The sequence below is a fragment of the Ranitomeya imitator genome, chromosome 3 (genome assembly GCF_032444005.1).
Source record: "Ranitomeya imitator isolate aRanImi1 chromosome 3, aRanImi1.pri, whole genome shotgun sequence".
NCBI lineage: Eukaryota > Metazoa > Chordata > Amphibia > Anura > Dendrobatidae > Ranitomeya > Ranitomeya imitator.
In genome coordinates, this window is record NC_091284.1 from 103,041,514 (window position 1) to 103,059,652 (window position 18,139).

General features: G+C 45.9%; 1 protein-coding gene across 1 annotated transcript in view; it reads right to left on the minus strand.

Moving 5' to 3' along the window:
• The window catches only part of TMEM248 (transmembrane protein 248), a 33,965-nt gene extending 22,642 nt beyond the window's left edge, over positions 1 to 11,323 (minus strand). The window contains exon 1 of the mRNA XM_069761245.1: positions 11,173 to 11,323. The gene's annotated coding sequence lies outside the window, so the exon portion shown is untranslated. The remainder of the gene's footprint in view (positions 1 to 11,172) is intronic.
• Between the last annotated feature and the right edge of the window lie 6,816 nt (positions 11,324 to 18,139).

Consider the following 18,139-nt stretch of genomic DNA (forward strand, 5'->3'; position numbering starts at 1 on the left):
TCAAGTAAGTTCTGGCAAACTCCAGCCTGGCTTTTTTATGTCTAGGGGTAAGAAGTGGGGTCTTCCTGGGTCTCCTACCATACAGTCCCTTTTCATTCAGACGCCGACGGATAGTACGGGTTGACACTGTTGTACCCTCGGACTGCAGGGCAGCTTCAACTTGTTTGGATGTTAGTCGAGGTTCTTTATCTGCACAATCTTGCGTTGAAATCTCTTGTCAATTTTTTTTTCTGTCCACATCTAGGGAGGTTAGCCACAGTGCCATGGGCTTTAAACTGCTTGATGACACTGCGCACGGTAGACACAGGAACATTCAGGTCTTTGGAGATGGACTTGTAGCCTTGAGATTGCTCGTGCTGCCTCACAATTTGGTTTCTCAAGTCCTCAGACAGTTCTTTGGTCTTCTTTCTTTTCTCCATGCTCAATGTGGTACACACAAAGACACAGGACAGAGGTTGAGTCAACTTTAATCCATGTAAACTGGCTGCAAGTGTGATTTCGTTATTGCCAACACCTGTTAGGTGCCACAGGTAAGTAACAGGTGCTGTTAATTACACAAATTAGAGAAGGATCACATGATTTTTCGAACAGTGCCAATACTTTTGTCCACTCCCTTTTTTATGTTTGGTGTGGAATTATATCCAATTTGGCTTTAGGACAATTCTTTTTGTGTTTTTTCATTTAAGACAAATTAAATGAAGATAATAATAACCTAGAAAGCTGTGACCACCAATCAAATATAATGTGAAAAGTAGGGTGTGATTATTTAGTTAAAAATTAACTTTTAATAAACTCATTTAAAATAAGATGCCAAATTTTTTTTAGACAAACATACATATAGGACAAACAGTATATCACCTTTCAGGAAGAGAAAAGCCAAAATACAAAAATACCAATGGACCGGACTGCTACAGACCTCCCAATCATGAGATTCCTGTAAACGGACCTGCCGCAGGCCTCAAGATGTACGGTCCTAGACCTCTTAGCAGTACGGAAAAATATCAACTTTCACCTCAAAAGTCATTTACATTAAACCACATATGTCCTATGGATAAACAAATATTGCTGGCTTAGGTAAAAAAAATGACCACTTAGACGATGCGTGAAAGAAAAACAGAGAACTGCACAATCTCACCCTATTAACATAATGGGTAAGATAATAACCGTTTTTTTATCTGGTGTTATAATTGGGGAGATGGCACATGCCTGTCCATACTAATCCCCCATTGCTAAATATCACCAGTATCTATACTAGACCCCACAAAAGTAGATACGAAAAAGGTATACTTCCCTACGCGTTTCGTGTCCTTATACTCATCAGGGGAAGGTTCCTGTATCCCTCCATCTGTGTGGGAGGTTCATCCGACAAGACCACTAAGTCTTCTGGGTAAGTTTGCAATGCATCTCTGGGAATGGAAGATGGCAGCCGGCGCGAGCGCATCGTCCGACGACAGAAGGTGAGAATAGCAGGTTTTTTGTTTTTTTATTATTTTTAACATTAGATCTTTTTACTATTGACGCTGCATAGGCAGCATCAATAGTAAAAACTTGGTCACACAGGGTTAATAGCAGCGGATACGGAGTGCGTTACCCGCGGCATAACGCGGTCCGTTACCGCTGGCATTAACCCTGTGTGAGCGGTGACCGGAGGGGAGTATGGAGCGGGCGCTGACTGCGGGGAGTATGGAGCGGGCGCCGGGGACACTGACTGTGGGGAGTATGGAGCGGGGCGTCGGGGACACTGACTGCGGGGAGTATGGAGCGGGCGCCGGGGACACTGACTGCGGGGAGTATAGAGCGGGGCGCCGGGGACACTGACTGCGGGGAGTATGGAGCGGGCACTGTGACTGCAGGGGAGGGACTAATCAGACTGTGGCCATCGCTGATTGGTCGCGGCAGCCATGACAGGTAGCTGGCGAGACCAATCAGCGACTTGGATTCCATGACAGCCAGAGGCCGCGACCAATGAATATCCGTGACAGACAAAGACAGAAGGACAGAAAGACGGAAGTGACCCTTAGACAATTATATAGTAGATAAGGATACACAACATTGATTGTCACCATTTTCTTTATATTTGCCATGTACAAACTGCAAAACAAGGACTTCTAGGCCCGGCACAAAGAGGGCAGTTAATGACATTTCTCTGGTAGCACAAGTAATAACTACAGTAATTAATTTCTGAAGCCAATGACCATCCATGGTTAGCTGTGGGCAAGCTGTAGACCCACTCTTAAGTCATAAAAATCTTTTAACATGGTAGATTAACCTGTCACATGAAAAACACTATTAACCTGCAGATATGGGGTTAACCTGCAGGTTAACAGTGTTGTGAACCTGCCTAGTGCCGGCACTTAGACCCCTGATGCTGGGAGGGAACGAGCTTTATCCCTCCTGGTAGCATTTTTGGTTTCAGTCATAGGGGTGGCGCTGGTATGGGTCCAGTCATCGCTCTATGTATAGAGAGCGGTGGTTCTAACCGCTCCCAGCACTGACTGACAGCCTGTTGAGCTGCTGTCAGTCAGTCAGTGCGGAGGAGCGGTTACAGCCACCACTCTACACACAGAGCGGTAATTGAACCCGCACTGGCGCAGCACCTATGACTAAAATCAGAACGCTACCGGGAGGAATAAAGCTCATTTCCTTCCAGCAGTGGGGTCTAAGTGCAGGCACCGGACAGGTTCACAATGCTTTTAACCTGTAAATTAACCCCATATCTGCAGGTTAATAGCATTGTTTCAAGTGACCATTTCCCTTTAATGGCTCAATAAATCTATGCAATACAGAACATCTGTCAGCAATCGGGGCTGGTTTACATGGAACCAACATCGGCAATTGGTGTGGATGAGTGCTAACATTTCTGTCATCGTACAGCTACATTCATACATCTTTGTGACACTTCCGAGTGCTGTCCTATTTTGTCTCGGGCAGGATGTGTATTCACATAAGGCCAGGGACACACTTACGAGAGCAGCGCGAGTCTCTCGCCTCAATACCTGGCACTGCCGCCGGCACTCGGGACATGAGCGTGTGGACGCATGCATTTCTATGTAGCTGAACGCTCCGGTCCAGAGTGCCGGCGGCAGTGCCGGGTATTGAGGCGCGAGTTTCTCGCATTGCACTTGCAAGTGTGACCCCGGCCTGTTAAAATCATCCAACCGAGAGTGACACTCTGAAAATAACCTATTTTGATCCGATTTGCGGAGTGGTATTCTCCATTAGTAGACCAACAGCGAGTCCCCAGATGTGCAAGGATGGCAGCGTAGGGGAGAGAACGCGGTCCTGGGCTGGTACTCCAGCAGTAGACCTTGGAGTGTCACTCTCTGTGCGATTCACCACCTCTACTGCCATACAGAACACCGCTATATCATGGCAGTGGGTGTCCAAATGTCTGGTCTATACGTTTCGAGCAAAACAGTCATGATTAAGAACGGTTTGATCGAAATGTGTAGCCCAGACGTCTGGATGCCTGCTGCCATGATTTTATTTTTTCAGTTTTTAATGTTAATCCAAACAAATGTGAAGTCTTAGATTTTTTTGTCTTGATATAGGGGCTGCTGGATGGACACCTTGTTCTTCTCTAAATGTCTTTAGAGGATCATTGTGGCCCGCTCCAGAGGAACCAGCATCCTCTCTGAGATTTATACCAAGCCAGGGTGAACAACCCTGTTATTTTACTGCATGGATACTGGACTCGTGGATTTTCACAGCAGAACCCGCAGCTCATCGGAAACGTCAATTGTGGCTTGAATGTCAACGAACTCGACAGGAATGTTCTTCACCACAATCCACAAAATACTGCACATTAAACATGTCGCCATACATAGGTGTATAACTCTGCAACGCCAGGCAGCGTAAATAGACATGTAAGGAATCAGACGGCAAACTCACCAGGGAATGCCAAGGTCTCGTGCCCGAAATACCTATGGACAAGACACTAATAACAGCTTCACAGATACTTAACTTTTCTACAATCTAGCAAGAAAATATCGTGCCCCAGGGTATTGTGTATTCACCCTCAGACCCCACCTTTGGCATGTTCTGATGTCTCAATCGCCTCAGTCGTTAATTACTTCCTTTATCTGTGACCACATGAATCATGGACACCATCTGTGGTCACCGGTGGCAGCAGCAGATCAAGTATTTTCACAACTTCTAGGTGACCACATTGTGATGGATCCACAGAACTGCCCTGATATCAGGAGTGATATGGTACTATTAGTGCAGACAAATTCAGGGGGTCCACATGCTACCTGTGCTCCCCTCATTCAAAAGCCTATTTATTAATTTAATTTTTAAAGCATCACTCCAGCATTTTGTTTTTTTTATTGCACCACTGCAATGGTGGAATAAGTGGTGCATGGAAAGGTGCACTTTTCATTGGCTTCCGGCATAAAGTGACCTGCCGGCAGCTCCAGGTGTTTCATGGAGCTGTGGAGGTCACTTTTCAATACAAGTCTATGAGAGGGTCGCAGCATGTGCACAAAAAATGATGGGATGCTTATGTAAGCTTCTTTTAGCGTTTTTTGGCGGAAAGCGGCAGAAAAAACGCTAAAAATCCTGAACGCGTGCACATAGCCTTATATTTGCACACGTGTATAAATAAGCCCCTCTCTCTGGTCTGCACCCCGGCTCACTCCCCTGTATAGCAATGACACTTGTATGTATAATACATTTCTTTGTGGGCACTGATCAGGAAACATCAAACTAGTGCTGTGAAATAGTCATTCAGGAAGCGACATTACACGTGTGTAGGATTACTAATATCAGCCGTTATGTGCAAGCAGGCTGGTAACGGACATTTCTATTACCCGCGGCTGATACTCTGGGGCCAGCACTTCACAATTCTTTTCGGAGTCGAGTACTTTAATCTAACAAGTACATTTATGCTGTGTTCACACGTTGCATTTTTTCAGCAGTTTTTTTTAATTATGATTTTTTAATGCAAATTTTCACCTGCGATTTACAGTACCAGCAAAATCTATGAGATTTCAAAAATCTCATGCACACACCTTTGGTTTTTTTTGTCCTCTGTATTTTGTGCATAACCTTGGGTGGAGCATGTCGCTTCTTTCAGTGTTCTTCACCCATTGAAAACAAAAAAACAACAATGCTGAAAATAACTGCAGGTATCAGTTTTTGCTGTGTTTTTGTGCCAAAACGTGATGAAGTAGAATCAATTTTTTTTTTTGCACTAAAATTTGTCAGCATGCACAAAAGACAAATGTACCATGCCAAAAAATACAGCAAAAACAAAGCAAAACCTGCTTTTTTTTCTTACTGCCAAAAGCAGGTTTTGGCTGCGAAGAAAAAAAAAAAACGCATCAAAAACGCAACATGTGAACAGGGCCGGCGTCAGCACCCGGGCAAGTGCCGGGGCCCTGAGCAGGCAGGGGACCCACTCGCCGTCGGGGACACTGGCGCGCTATAGTGCCGGCCCCCACGAGTGGACCCCCCACCTGCTCCGGGCCCCGGCACTTGCGATACTTACCTCTCCCGGTTCCAGCGCTGCAGTGTCTTCCATCCTCTGGTTCAGGTCAGAGGGCGCGATGATGTCACCAGTGCGCGCCCTGTGCCTGAGCAGTCGCAGCACAGAGCAGGAAGACGCTGACGGTGAGGAGTCCAGAGCAGAGCAGCATCAAGCAATGAGAGGTATTTCATTTTTTTTTTTAATATTTGGAGCAATCTATGGGGACCATCAGAGCATTATATGGGGTTAATTCTATATGGATTATCTAATGGGGACAATAATATAGGGTGCATCTTATGAAGCCAATTCTATAGGGAGCATTATATGAGGCCAATTTAATATGGAGCATCTTATGGGGCCAATTATTTTTGGAGCATTATATGGGGCCCATTCTGTAAGGAGCATTATATGGGACTCAGTATACTGTATGGGGCCGATCATATACTATATGGAGCATTATATGAGGCCCATCATATACTGTATGGAGCATTATATGGGGTCAATTCCGTATGGAGCAATATATGCGGCTCAATCTGTATGGAGCACTCTGTGGTGCCCATTATACTGTATGGAGCATTATATGAGGCTCATTATTCTGTTTGGCTCAATATATGGGGCTCATTCTGTATAGAGGACTATGTGGTGCCAATTATACTGTATGGAGCACTATATGGGGCCATTATACTGTATGGGGCAATATATGGGGCTCATTCTGTTTCGAGCAATATGTGGGGCTCATTATTCTGTATAGAGGACTATACTGTCCGGTTTCTGAGCTAATGTAGAATGCACAATAGATATCACTCATGTCATGTAAGAAGTGAAATCTTTGGCATTGTACTGTACCTATATTTCTCTGCCGTATCCGTGCATTATGAATTGTGGTATGTGTTAAAGGTTTAAAGGGGCCCACGGGACTCTTTTGCCCAGGGCCCATGAAAATCTGGAGCCGGCCCTGCATGTAAACAATGGTACCATGAGAAAAAGTGTAAAAATAAGATTAGAACTCTGTGGAAGAAGCAAATCTGAGCACAGGCAATCCACCGTGAGTAATACCAAGGGCAGACAATATGTAGACCCCATAAACAGCAGCGATTTAGAACCACCCACATGGCAAACAATCATGCACAGACTGATGGTATCGCCATATTATGGAGCATAGGCACCATATTGCAGATCTGCACAATAGGTACGTGGGCCCTTGGGCTAGAGCTACATGTTGACTTTGGTTGCATTGCGACCTATAACATTCTGCAAGAACGACAAGATGGAAAAATCCAACTGGTTCTGATTTTGTTTTAAACTTACTTGTGGCGGTAGATTATGGGTGACTGCGCATCCGCATTCAACAGCATTATCCGGCAGGGTAGCATCGGCCTACAGAGATCTTCATCCGCTCTACCTGTGTCGCAGCCAAATTCACCATCTAGCCTGCGTCCCCTGTGAGAGCCAACACAGCGGCTCTCACAGGGGTCACAGACCGTCTGGCCGAGCCTTCCCGTGTATGGAGGCAGCAGAGATGGCAATCATCAGCCAACAGCTCCCTAATGTGTATGGAGGCCTTCAGGCTTATTTGCCTAGTAAACTATACCCACTTTCCCACCCACTATTCTTAAATCGCGAGACTACCATAAAATAGCAAAAAAAAGTCACAATACTTTGTGGAAAAGGGTGTGCTATATAATCTGATTTTTTGACATCAGAAAACTGATGTAAAAGCCTTGATGAACCCCATTTTTCTGGTTTGCAGAATTACCTCTCGTAAAGGTCCTATGTGTCAGTGCTTTGATTCTTTCCCCAGTGGTATCGACAAAGCAAGATAAGTGAATAAAGGATTTTCCATAGCCACCTTTGTTTTTTCTGTTAAATCATTTTTTCTTATATTGAGGGGCAGATGGGGGGAAGCGCACGACCCATGGACCCTGTTTGTGGGGTACTCTGAATCCCCGAGTCATGCATCACACCCCTGTATATAGCAGAGCTGCCCAGTGTCCCTTTAATAAAGCTTATATGTTCTGTGGCACCCGACTAGATGATATTTGGGACTCTACCTTTCCTTATAACCATTGTGACCACAGACCGAGACTACATACGCAATATGTATTGGTCCTTTTCTACACAGGGTCGGTTCTAGGTGTACGTAGGACTTTGATCTCCGGTAGAGAACACGCTTGACGAGGTGCGGGCCTCCCAAAGCACAATGGGCTATGACGTGATCCAGTATTGTAGATCCTAACAATGGCCTGACTGCTACGGACAAGATGTATACCTAGTAATGTATTCTCAGCCTTAGGTGCGGCTGCTGAACACGTACCATACATCCTGCAGTCAGCTTCATTAACTTTAGTTATGAAAACCCAGAAACCCCATTGTATAAATATACTGCCAGCACCAATGTATTTATAGCTGTGCTGGTTATTATCTACCGGAATACATACAGATGCATAATTCATACTGCATGTCATTAGCTAACGCTATAACTATGACCTGCTTCTACACAAATCACTCTAGCCGACCTTCTCCAAGGTAAACGTCTATTCAAGACTCACATTTATTGACCCATTCATTACTGCCTGAGACCTCCAGTGCTGCTGGTGCCTAATAATGTGGGTTCTATTCCATTGACATCTATGGAAGTTGATGCTGCCAGAACACCAAAAAAGTGAGATGAAAGATCAGCTGTGCCAGCATCACATTCTGCCATCCTCTACTCCTTACTAACCAAGAATAGCGGATGCCTGGAAGCGGCCTCCAGTGGGCCAGTGTACACTAACACTAAACACAGGTAATTATATCTATCGGAACCTGATCATCTTCCTCCTCCTGCTGGGACATCACAGCCTCATCTACTCCTTTCACTCTCATGGGGGAATATGTTAAATGAAAAGCCACCAGGCACCTGGAGAGGTTGATCCCATCCACAGGAGAGCTGTGAGCAAACCCTGCTAACTACGAAATGATGCATTAGTAAACAAAGCATTGGTTAAAATCCACAACCCCACTATGAACCAGCACAGGGGACATCAGGATTTGGCAATGTTCCCACTCTCCTCCCCATAGTCATACCAGGATTATTTCTTCAGCTGTCTTTAATAGAAACCATCTCATAGTGCATTTAGAAGAGCCGATGTCAGGCTGTCAATGCACCATTAAAAAGTGAAGACTGACTGGACACGAGTAATCTGGCTCAAGCGGAAGAACAATGATGGGAAGAGAATGATAGCCAACATGATCGTTCTGTCCCCATATGCAGTGCATGTTATCGGCATCTGTTCACATTGCCGGTATAAATGGCAGCATGTCGCCCAAACTATGCATCCAACCCAATGAACCAGCGCCTTGCTTGTCGAGAAGGTGCTCAATGCCATGTTTATATGGGTCAATAATCCATTTCCGACTGGTCTTAGGGCACCACTAGTGTTTAGTTACACAAGCAGATACGTGAATAATCTCGGTGCCAACAGATCAATATCAATCTAAATTTGTGTGTAAAGTGCCAATTTGTTTAAAATATCTCATCTGCCAGAAAACTGCATAAAAATCAGCCTGGCAATGACATTGATAAAACTATGTAAGCTACATCTGAAAGTTATCTGACAGACCGTGGTAAGACACAATAACACATGAGAATGACGAAAAATGGTTGTATCCTATCAAAATATCTGTGGGTGTAGACTACAAATCAGACCAACGTCATAATCCATAAGATCGGTCAGCTTTGCTCCCAATAGTTCTCATAAGGCAGCGTTCACATTTGCGTTGTGCGCCGGCGACGCAACGCACAACGCAAATAAAAATGCACCAAAACGCATGCAAAAACGCTGCGTTTTGCGATGCATGCGTCCTTTTTTGCCGAAATTTGGACGCAAATAAAATGCAACTTGTTGCGTTTTCTGCGTCCAACGCTTGCGGCAAAAAAAACGCATGCGTCGCACAACGCATGTCCATGCGTCCCCCATGTTAAATATAGGGGCGCATGACGCTGCGTCGGGAAACGCTAATGTGAACGTAGCCTAACTCATTTATTTCCATCACCACCACCGATGTGACTATGCTCCCTGTATATAACATGTCCTCATCACCAGCTGGGCTCAAGTCACCTAGATCTTGGGTCAGATGGCGGCTTTTCCTTTTCAATAATTTTTATTAGGTTTAACAATGGCTTTCAACCTAGTATGGTGGCAGCAGATGCCACATGAAATCTTGCAGTAGGAATGGTGCCTCGCACCTGCCCCAGACATCGCCAGTGGCGCCTCGCACCTGCCCCAGACATCGCCAGTGGCACCTTGCACCTGCCCCAGACATCGCCAGTGGCACCTTGCACCTGCCCCAGACATCGCCAGTGGCGCCTTGCACCTACCCCAGACATCACTAGTGGCACCTTGCACCTGCCCCAGACATCACTAGTGGTGCCTCGCACCTGCCCAGACATCACTAGTGGCGCCTCGCACCTGCCCCAGACATCACTAGTGGCACCTTGCACCTGCCCCAGACATCACTAGTGGCACCTTGCACCTGCCCCAGACATCGCCAGTGGCGCCTTGCACCTACCCCAGACATCGCCAGTGGCGCCTTGCACCTACCCCAGACATCACTAGTGGCACCTTGCACCTGCCCCAGACATCACTAGTGGCGCCTTGCACCTGCCCCAGACATCACTAGTGGCGCCTTGCACCTGCCCCAGACATCACTAGTGGCGCCTTGCACCTGCCCCAGACATCACTAGTGGCACCTTGCACCTGCCCAGACATCACTAGTGGCGCCTTGCACCTGCCCCAGACATCACTAGTGGCGCCTTGCACCTGCCCAGACATCACTAGTGGCACCTCGCACCTGCCCCAGACATCACTAGTGGCACCTTGCACCTACCCCAGACATCACTAGTGGCACCTCGCACCTACCCCAGACATCACTAGTGGCACCTTGCACCTGCCCCAGACATCACTAGTGGCGCCTTGCACCTGCCCCAGACATCACTAGTGGCACCTTGCACCTGCCCAGACATCACTAGTGGCGCCTCGCACCTGCCCCAGACATCACTAGTGGCGCCTCGCACCTGCCCCAGACATCACTATTGGCGCCTCGCACCTACCCCAGACATCACTAGTGGCACCTCGCACCTACCCCAGACATCACTAGTGGCACCTCGCACCTGCCCCAGACATCACTAGTGGCGCCTTGCACCTACCCCAGACATCACTAGTGGCACCTTGCACCTGCCCAGACATCACTAGTGGCGCCTTGCACCTGCCCCAGACATCACTAGTGGCGCCTCGCACCTGCCCCAGACATCACTATTGGCGCCTTGCACCTACCCCAGACATCACTAGTGGCACCTCGCACCTGCCCAGACATCACTAGTGGCACCTTGCACCTGCCCCAGACATCACTAGTGGCACCTCGCACCTGCCCCAGACATCACTAGTGGCGCCTCGCACCTGCCCAGACATCACTAGTGGCACCTCGCACCTGCCCCAGACATCACTAGTGGCACCTCGCACCTGCCCCAGACATCACTAGTGGCACCTCGCACCTGCCCCAGACATCGCCAGAGTCCCATCAGTGCCCCCTCCTACGCTCACATACACCCCCGTGCTCCGACCCTCCCGTAGGAATACTGGCAGCATCCTGTGCAGCGTCGCTCTGCTGGTGCAGGGCCGGGCCCATAGGACAGCTCCTGTCTGTAGAAGCCCCGTGCTCACCTGAGAGGGCGCCTCCCGGTGTCAGCCTGTCCCCCCGGTTCCCAGTCTCAGGCGTCCGGTGACGGCGCCCCGAGCTCGGTCATTTCTGGCCGTATACGCACTCTCTCCCGTTCTCCTTCACTTCCTCACTTTCTGTTTCCGGAGGTAACGCAGGCGTCCTGTCACATAATGCTCCGCCCAATAGTACTTTTTTTTTTCAATTCAATCATATCTTTATTAACAACACTGTTATGTGAGCAAAACAAAGGTGACGACAGCCAATCGCTTTTCGGCACTTTTTTTTTTTTTTTTTTTTAAAGCATAACTTTATTGATACCACTTGCCAACATCAAAACAGTATATCACGTGACATACAGTTTCTCCCTGACACCAGGGCGAGCTGTGTCATTAACCCTTTCCTGATGCAGGTTTTTGTGCTTTTGATTTTTCCTCCATTTTTTCCAAGCACCATAGCGGTGTGAGCTCGTGTTGTGCTACTTGTAGTTCTGAATGACACCGTTCACTTTATCATGTAATGTTCTTAAAAAAAAAAGACATAAAAAATCTCCAAAAACAGTGAAAGCCCCACAATTCCACCGCTGGGTTTTGTTTGTACAGCTCTTGGTGGATGTGGCACAAATGGGAGGACTGCGAGGTCCTGCACATCAGTCCCATACGGGGAATTATTTTTGTGCTTTAGTGGCTAAAAAAATCCCAAATTTTCTAAAACAGTTTATGAGACCTGTAACTTTTTTTTTTTTTTTTTTTCCAGCCAAGGAAAACTTTTTATTGCACTTTTAGCCAAGTGCGGTGACCAAGAAGTTGCACATCTGACTCGTAGATTTTTTTTTCTTGCTTTATGGAGTCTATAATAAGTGTTAATTTTGTACTTTGTGAGCTCGGACTTTTGCAAAAGTAGTGATACCAAGTATGTTTAATGGCTTATGGTTGGACATCCTTACCGTACCAAGATGGCCTTCCAGCAGAGATGGGGGGAGAACGGATGGCAATTTCACCATTGGCAATGACGGACAGTGTAATGACACCAGACGCTTACATACACTATATTATTATTATTTATTGTTATAAAAGGACTATACACTATATAAAAAGAGACATCTGCAGGTTTTCTCTATCTGACACAAAATCAGAATAAACCTTTTTAATCAATTAGGAGTACCGTAATTATTAATATTTGCCTAATGCCAGAATAATAAGAATATTTTAAGGCATTTTTATTGCTGCAAAGCCAAAAGTTTACACTTTCAGTGTAAAGACTCTGAACTACCTTGGGAATACTCTATGTACACTAGAACTTTATTGGCCCCAATCTCTGGCTAGGTTTGTCCTCTTGGACACTACTATGTCTTTCTTTCCTGCTCATCCTACATTACCTGTGCTTATTTTGGTACAATACTTTAATAATACTTTTTATGTAATATTATAGTATATGCCACTACGGTTTGCTGCTGTTTGTATGTACAGGCAGCCCTGTAAGGCTACGTTCACATTTGCATTGCGTCGGGCGCAACCGCGGCAACGCATGCGTCATGCGCCCCTATATTTAACATGGGAGGCGCATGGACATGCGTTGCACTTGCGTTTTGTGACGCATGCGTCACTGCAGCGCATGGGTCAGGGCGCAGAGGATGCTGCATGATGCAGTTTTTTCTGCGCCAAAAACCATGAAAAAGTGAACGCATGCGTCACAAAACGCTGCGTTGTGCGTGCGTTTACATTTGCGTTGTGCGTTGCGTCGCCGACGCAGCACCGCACAACGCAAATGTGAACGTAGCCTTAGACGTGCCACCACGTCACCGATGTCTTAAATAAAGGTGTTTTATTTCAAATTATTTCCATTTCTGTGAGATTCCTGGGTCGTCTTGCATGCACTGCTATTTTGAAATTGTCACAGATTTTCAGTGATGCTGAGATCAGGGGACTGTGAGGGCCATTTTAAAACCTTCAGCTTGCGCTTTTTGAGGTTGTCTATTGTGGACTTTGACTTGTGCTTAGGGTTATTATGTATTTGTAGAAGCCATGCTCTTTTCAACATATGGTGTTATGTTTGCATCAAGAATTTTCCATAGGGAAGGCTCACAGGCCGCCCTGAAGCACAAACATGTTCCTCATCATAGAGAGAGAGTTTGTGCTTCGGGGCAGCCTGTGGGCATGTCATTTCTTGCTTTCCCTGGCTTAGAGCAGGAAGATAAGACTCTGCCTACAGTCCACCCTTGAGCACGAACTGAAAACTTCTAACACTGATTACACAAGGACTACAAGATGGATTTCTTTACCCAGGTTTCATTTTGATCAGTGTAATAGCGCCAACCTGAAATTGCCTGTAGTTTACTTAGCAAAATCCTGCTGACAGGTTCGCTTTAAGCTGATTCCACACTTGGAGGAATACGTGTTAATAAAGGGAATGACATTCTTGAGGAAGAAGCACTTTTCGGAATCCAAGGCAAAGAGGTCAACGTTAACTGGGATACAGAGGATTCCAATATGACCCACTGCTTCTGTTTGGCACGCTGAAATTAATCAAACATACACATCGGTATAGCCTCACACTAATAGAACCGAAAATCTGGAAGGGAGGGAGGTGTGTGATTTGAACTTATGGGTTTTTTTTTTTTCAGATATACTATTTTTTTTTTTTAGGGGACTTTCAACCATTGTCTGATTGCTTGTTGTGCTATATACAGCAATACCAAAATATTGCTGCATCTACTAAAAATAAATCTCAATTGAAGCGCAGCCACAGGCAGGGGTTTCAAAGGAGTTCAGTGATGACAGGCATGGAGGTCTTCAACAAACCCCCAGCTGTCATAGCAACCCATTAATGCTTTGAACGAGTTATGGGTGCATAGACACGTCCCCCATGCCAGCGCACTGTTAATGCCACTGTTAGGGCATAACAGCAGCATCTAACAGGTTAATATTCATGGACAGAGCTCCGCTCCAGGTGGGGAGATGTATTTAAATGATTGGCCACGCCCTGAAGCACTGAACACCTATGCTTGGTTTGAACATTCATTCTGTGCAAAGTCCCTTTCTTATGATCCTTTGTAAGCATATGGTAAGAATGAGCAAGTAGATCAAAGCAGTTATTTGACCACAACGGAGATACACTGTCTCCAGGTTGGAGGGGGAAGTGGAGTACAGGTCCTTCTCAAAAAATTAGCATATAGTGTTAAATTTCATTATTTACCATAATGTAATGATTACAATTAAACTTTCATATATTATAGATTCATTATCCACCAACTGAAATTTGTCAGGTCTTTTATTGTTTTAATACTGATGATTTTGGCATACAACTCCTGATAACCCAAAAAACCTGTCTCAATAAATTAGCATATCAAGAAAAGGTTCTCTAAACGACCTATTACCCTAATCTTCTGAATCAACTAATTAACTCTAAACACATGCAAAAGATACCTGAGGCTTTTATAAACTCCCTGCCTGGTTCATTACTCAAAACCCCCATCATGGGTAAGACTAGCGACCTGACAGATGTCAAGAAGGCCATCATTGATACCCTCAAGCAAGAGGGTAAGACCCAGAAAGAAATTTCTCAACAAATAGGCTGTTCCCAGAGTGCTGTATCAAGGCACCTCAATGGTAAGTCTGTTGGAAGGAAACAATGTGGCAGAAAACGCTGTACAACGAGAAGAGGAGACCGGACCCTGAGGAAGATTGTGGAGAAGGACCGATTCCAGACCTTGGGGAACCTGAGGAAGCAGTGGACTGAGTCTGGTGTGGAAACATCCAGAGCCACCGTGCACAGGCGTGTGCAGGAAATGGGCTACAGGTGCCGCATTCCCCAGGTAAAGCCACTTTTGAGCTACAGAGAAGCAGCACTGGACTGTTGCTAAGTGGTCCCAAGTACTTTTTTCTGATGAAAGCAAATTTTGCATGTCATTCGGAAATCAAGGTGCCAGAGTCTGGAGGCAGACTGGGGAGAAGGAAATGCCAAAATGCCTGAAGTCCAGTGTCAAGTACCCACAGTCAGTGATGGTGTGGGGTGCCATGTCAGCTGCTGGTGTTGGTCCACTGTGTTTCATCAAGGGCAGGGTCAATGCAGCTAGCTATCAGGAGATTTTGGAGCACTTCATGCTTCCATCGGCTGAAATGCTTTATGGAGATGAAGATTTCATTTTTCAGCACGACCTGGCACCTGCTCACAGTGCCAAAACCACTGGTAAATGGTTTACTGACCATGGTATTACTGTGCTCAATTGGCCTGCCAACTCTCCTGACCTGAACCCCATAGAGAATCTGTGGGATATTGTGAAGAGAAAGTTGAGAGACGCAAGACCCAACACTCTGGATGAGCTTAAAGGGAACCTGTCACCTGAATTTGGTGGGACCAGTTTTGGGTCATATGGGCGGAGTTTTCGGGTGTTTGATTCACCCTTTCCTTACCCGCTGGCTGCATGCTGGCCGAAATATTGGATTGAAGTTAATTTTCTGTCCTCCGTAGTACACGCTTGCACAAGACAATCTTGCCTTGCGCAGGCGTGTACTACGGAAGACAGAGAATGAACTTCAATCCAATATTGCGGCCAGCATGCAGCCAGCGGGTAAGGAAAGGGTGAATCAAACACCCGAAAACTCCGCCCATATGACCCAAAACTGGTCCCGCCAAATTCAGGTGACAGGTGCCCTTTAAGGCCGCTATTGAAGCATCCTGGGCCTCCATAACATCTCAGCAGTGTCACAGGCTGATTGCCTCCATGCCACGCCGCATTGAAGCAGTCATTTCTGCCAAAGGATTCCCGACCAAGTATTGAGTGCATAACTGAACATTATTATTTGTTGGTTTTTTTGTTTGTTATTAAAAAACACTTTTATTTGATTGGATGGGTGAAATATGCTAATTTATTGAGACAGGTTTTTTGGGTTATCAGGAGTTGTATGCCAAAATCATCAGTATTAAAACAATAAAAGACCTGACAAATTTCAGTTGGTGGATAATGAATCTATAATATATGAAAGTTTAATTGTAATCATTGCATTATGGTAAATAATGAAATTTAACACTATATGCTAATTTTTTGAGAAGGACCTGTATAATGATTAGAGATGAGCGAATTTGCTCGGGTTCCCTCTTATTTGGCAAGCTATAGTGCTTGCCGAATAAGCTGCAGAGGGAACCTGGCTTCCTTGATTGCACCCGGCCGATCAGCTCTCCATGCAATGTGTCGCAGCTGTGACAGGCACCACCCATGCATGGAGAGCCCAACAAACAGGCTGTCCATGCATGTGTTGTGCCTGTAAGGCTAGGTGCACACGCTGCGGATTCCATTGCGGAATTTTCCGCAGCGGATTTGCAAAATCCGGGGTGAAAAACCGCTGCGGTTTTTACTGCGGTTTCATCTGCGGGTTTTCACCTGCAGATTTCTATTGGAGCAGGGGCAAACCCGCAGCGGAATCCGCAGAAATTGACATGCGGAAAATAAACTGCTGCGTTTCCGCGCGTTTTTTTCCACAGCATGTGCACTGCGGATTTCATTTCCCATTGCTTTACATGGTACTGTAAATGCACGGGAAACTGCTGCGGATCCGCAGCGTGTGCACATACCCTTACATAACCAAGACACATGCAGCTGCGGTGCTGATCGTCCGGGCACGATCCAGGATGCCAGGTTCCCTCTGCAGCTTATTCGGCAAGCACTATAGCTTGCCGAATAAGAGGGAACCCGAGCAAATTCGCTCATCTCTAATAATGACCAAGTTTTTGAATGGGAGGAGAGGATTAAGAGAGTAAGCAGAGGACTTCACGGAGGGGTCATTGAAGGAGAGTTTGTTGGTATTCAGGAGTCCCTAGCAGAAGGTTGGCATTCAGGGATAGGTCACAGAGCGGTAGGAGACACCAAGGAGAAGACATTGCAAGGCGGCATAACCAGGAGGCACAGTGTGAAAGGTTCCTTAGCCTGAGGAAGGAGTAGATTCTACTCCAAAACGAAATTCCAATAAATTGAATGTTTTTTTTATACTTACCGCCTGGATTAATCTTTGTCAGCAGCAGCACCTGGGATCCACCACACTTCTCTCATTTAGGTCCTTTCTACATTTTGTGTGAGCACAGCGGCCGGAGCAGCAGCCACAATTGAATTATACATCAATTTTCACATAGTTCTGCCACACACATCCTTGGCAGGTGAGCAACCAAACCTGCAACTTGTCTTCACTCGTTATCCATGGTGTCACACAGGGAAAGCCTCTTTATCTTTCTTGTAACTGTGCCATGATGGAAATGATCGTAAGCTTAAAAGTGTCGTCTCAAAACTAAAATGTATATTAATCCTAAATGTCTATTTAATGTCATAATTAGTGATGAGCGAGTATACTCGTTGCTCAGGTGGTCTCCGAGTATTTGTGAGCTCTCGGAGATTTCGTTTTTGTCCACGCCGCTGCATGATTTACAGCTGCTAGACAGACTGAATACATGTGGGGATTCCCTAGCAACCCCCACATATATTCATGCTGTCCAGCAGACATAAATCAAGCAGCTGAAGTGCCAAAAACTAAATTTCCAAGCACTAACCAATACTTGGAGATCACCCGAACATGCTTGGGAAAACTCGAGCAACGAGTATACTCGCTCATCACTAGTCATAATCTAATCTCTTCTAATATATTTTAATTAAAAAGTTCTTATCGTTCCCTCATGACTCTGCTTTATTTTTTTCTATCTCCTCTTTGATGATGCATTGTTTGAGAGTGCATACTAGGATAGTCGGAACGACCAGTCATCCATCAGGGGGCAGAGGCTGAAGTCACTGCCGCAGCCCGCTCTCTGAAACAAAGAATCATCCGTGAAGTCCATTTTAGGGGTCGGACTAGTCCCTGCTCTACTGAGCATGCGTCGGTTGTCAATTCCAACGTTTTCTTGGAATTGTGCTTGCTCACTGACTGATTAGAAGTAATTAGCCGGCAAGAGAGTGCACCGTCAGTGTGTGTTGTAAGCCTACCCAGTGTG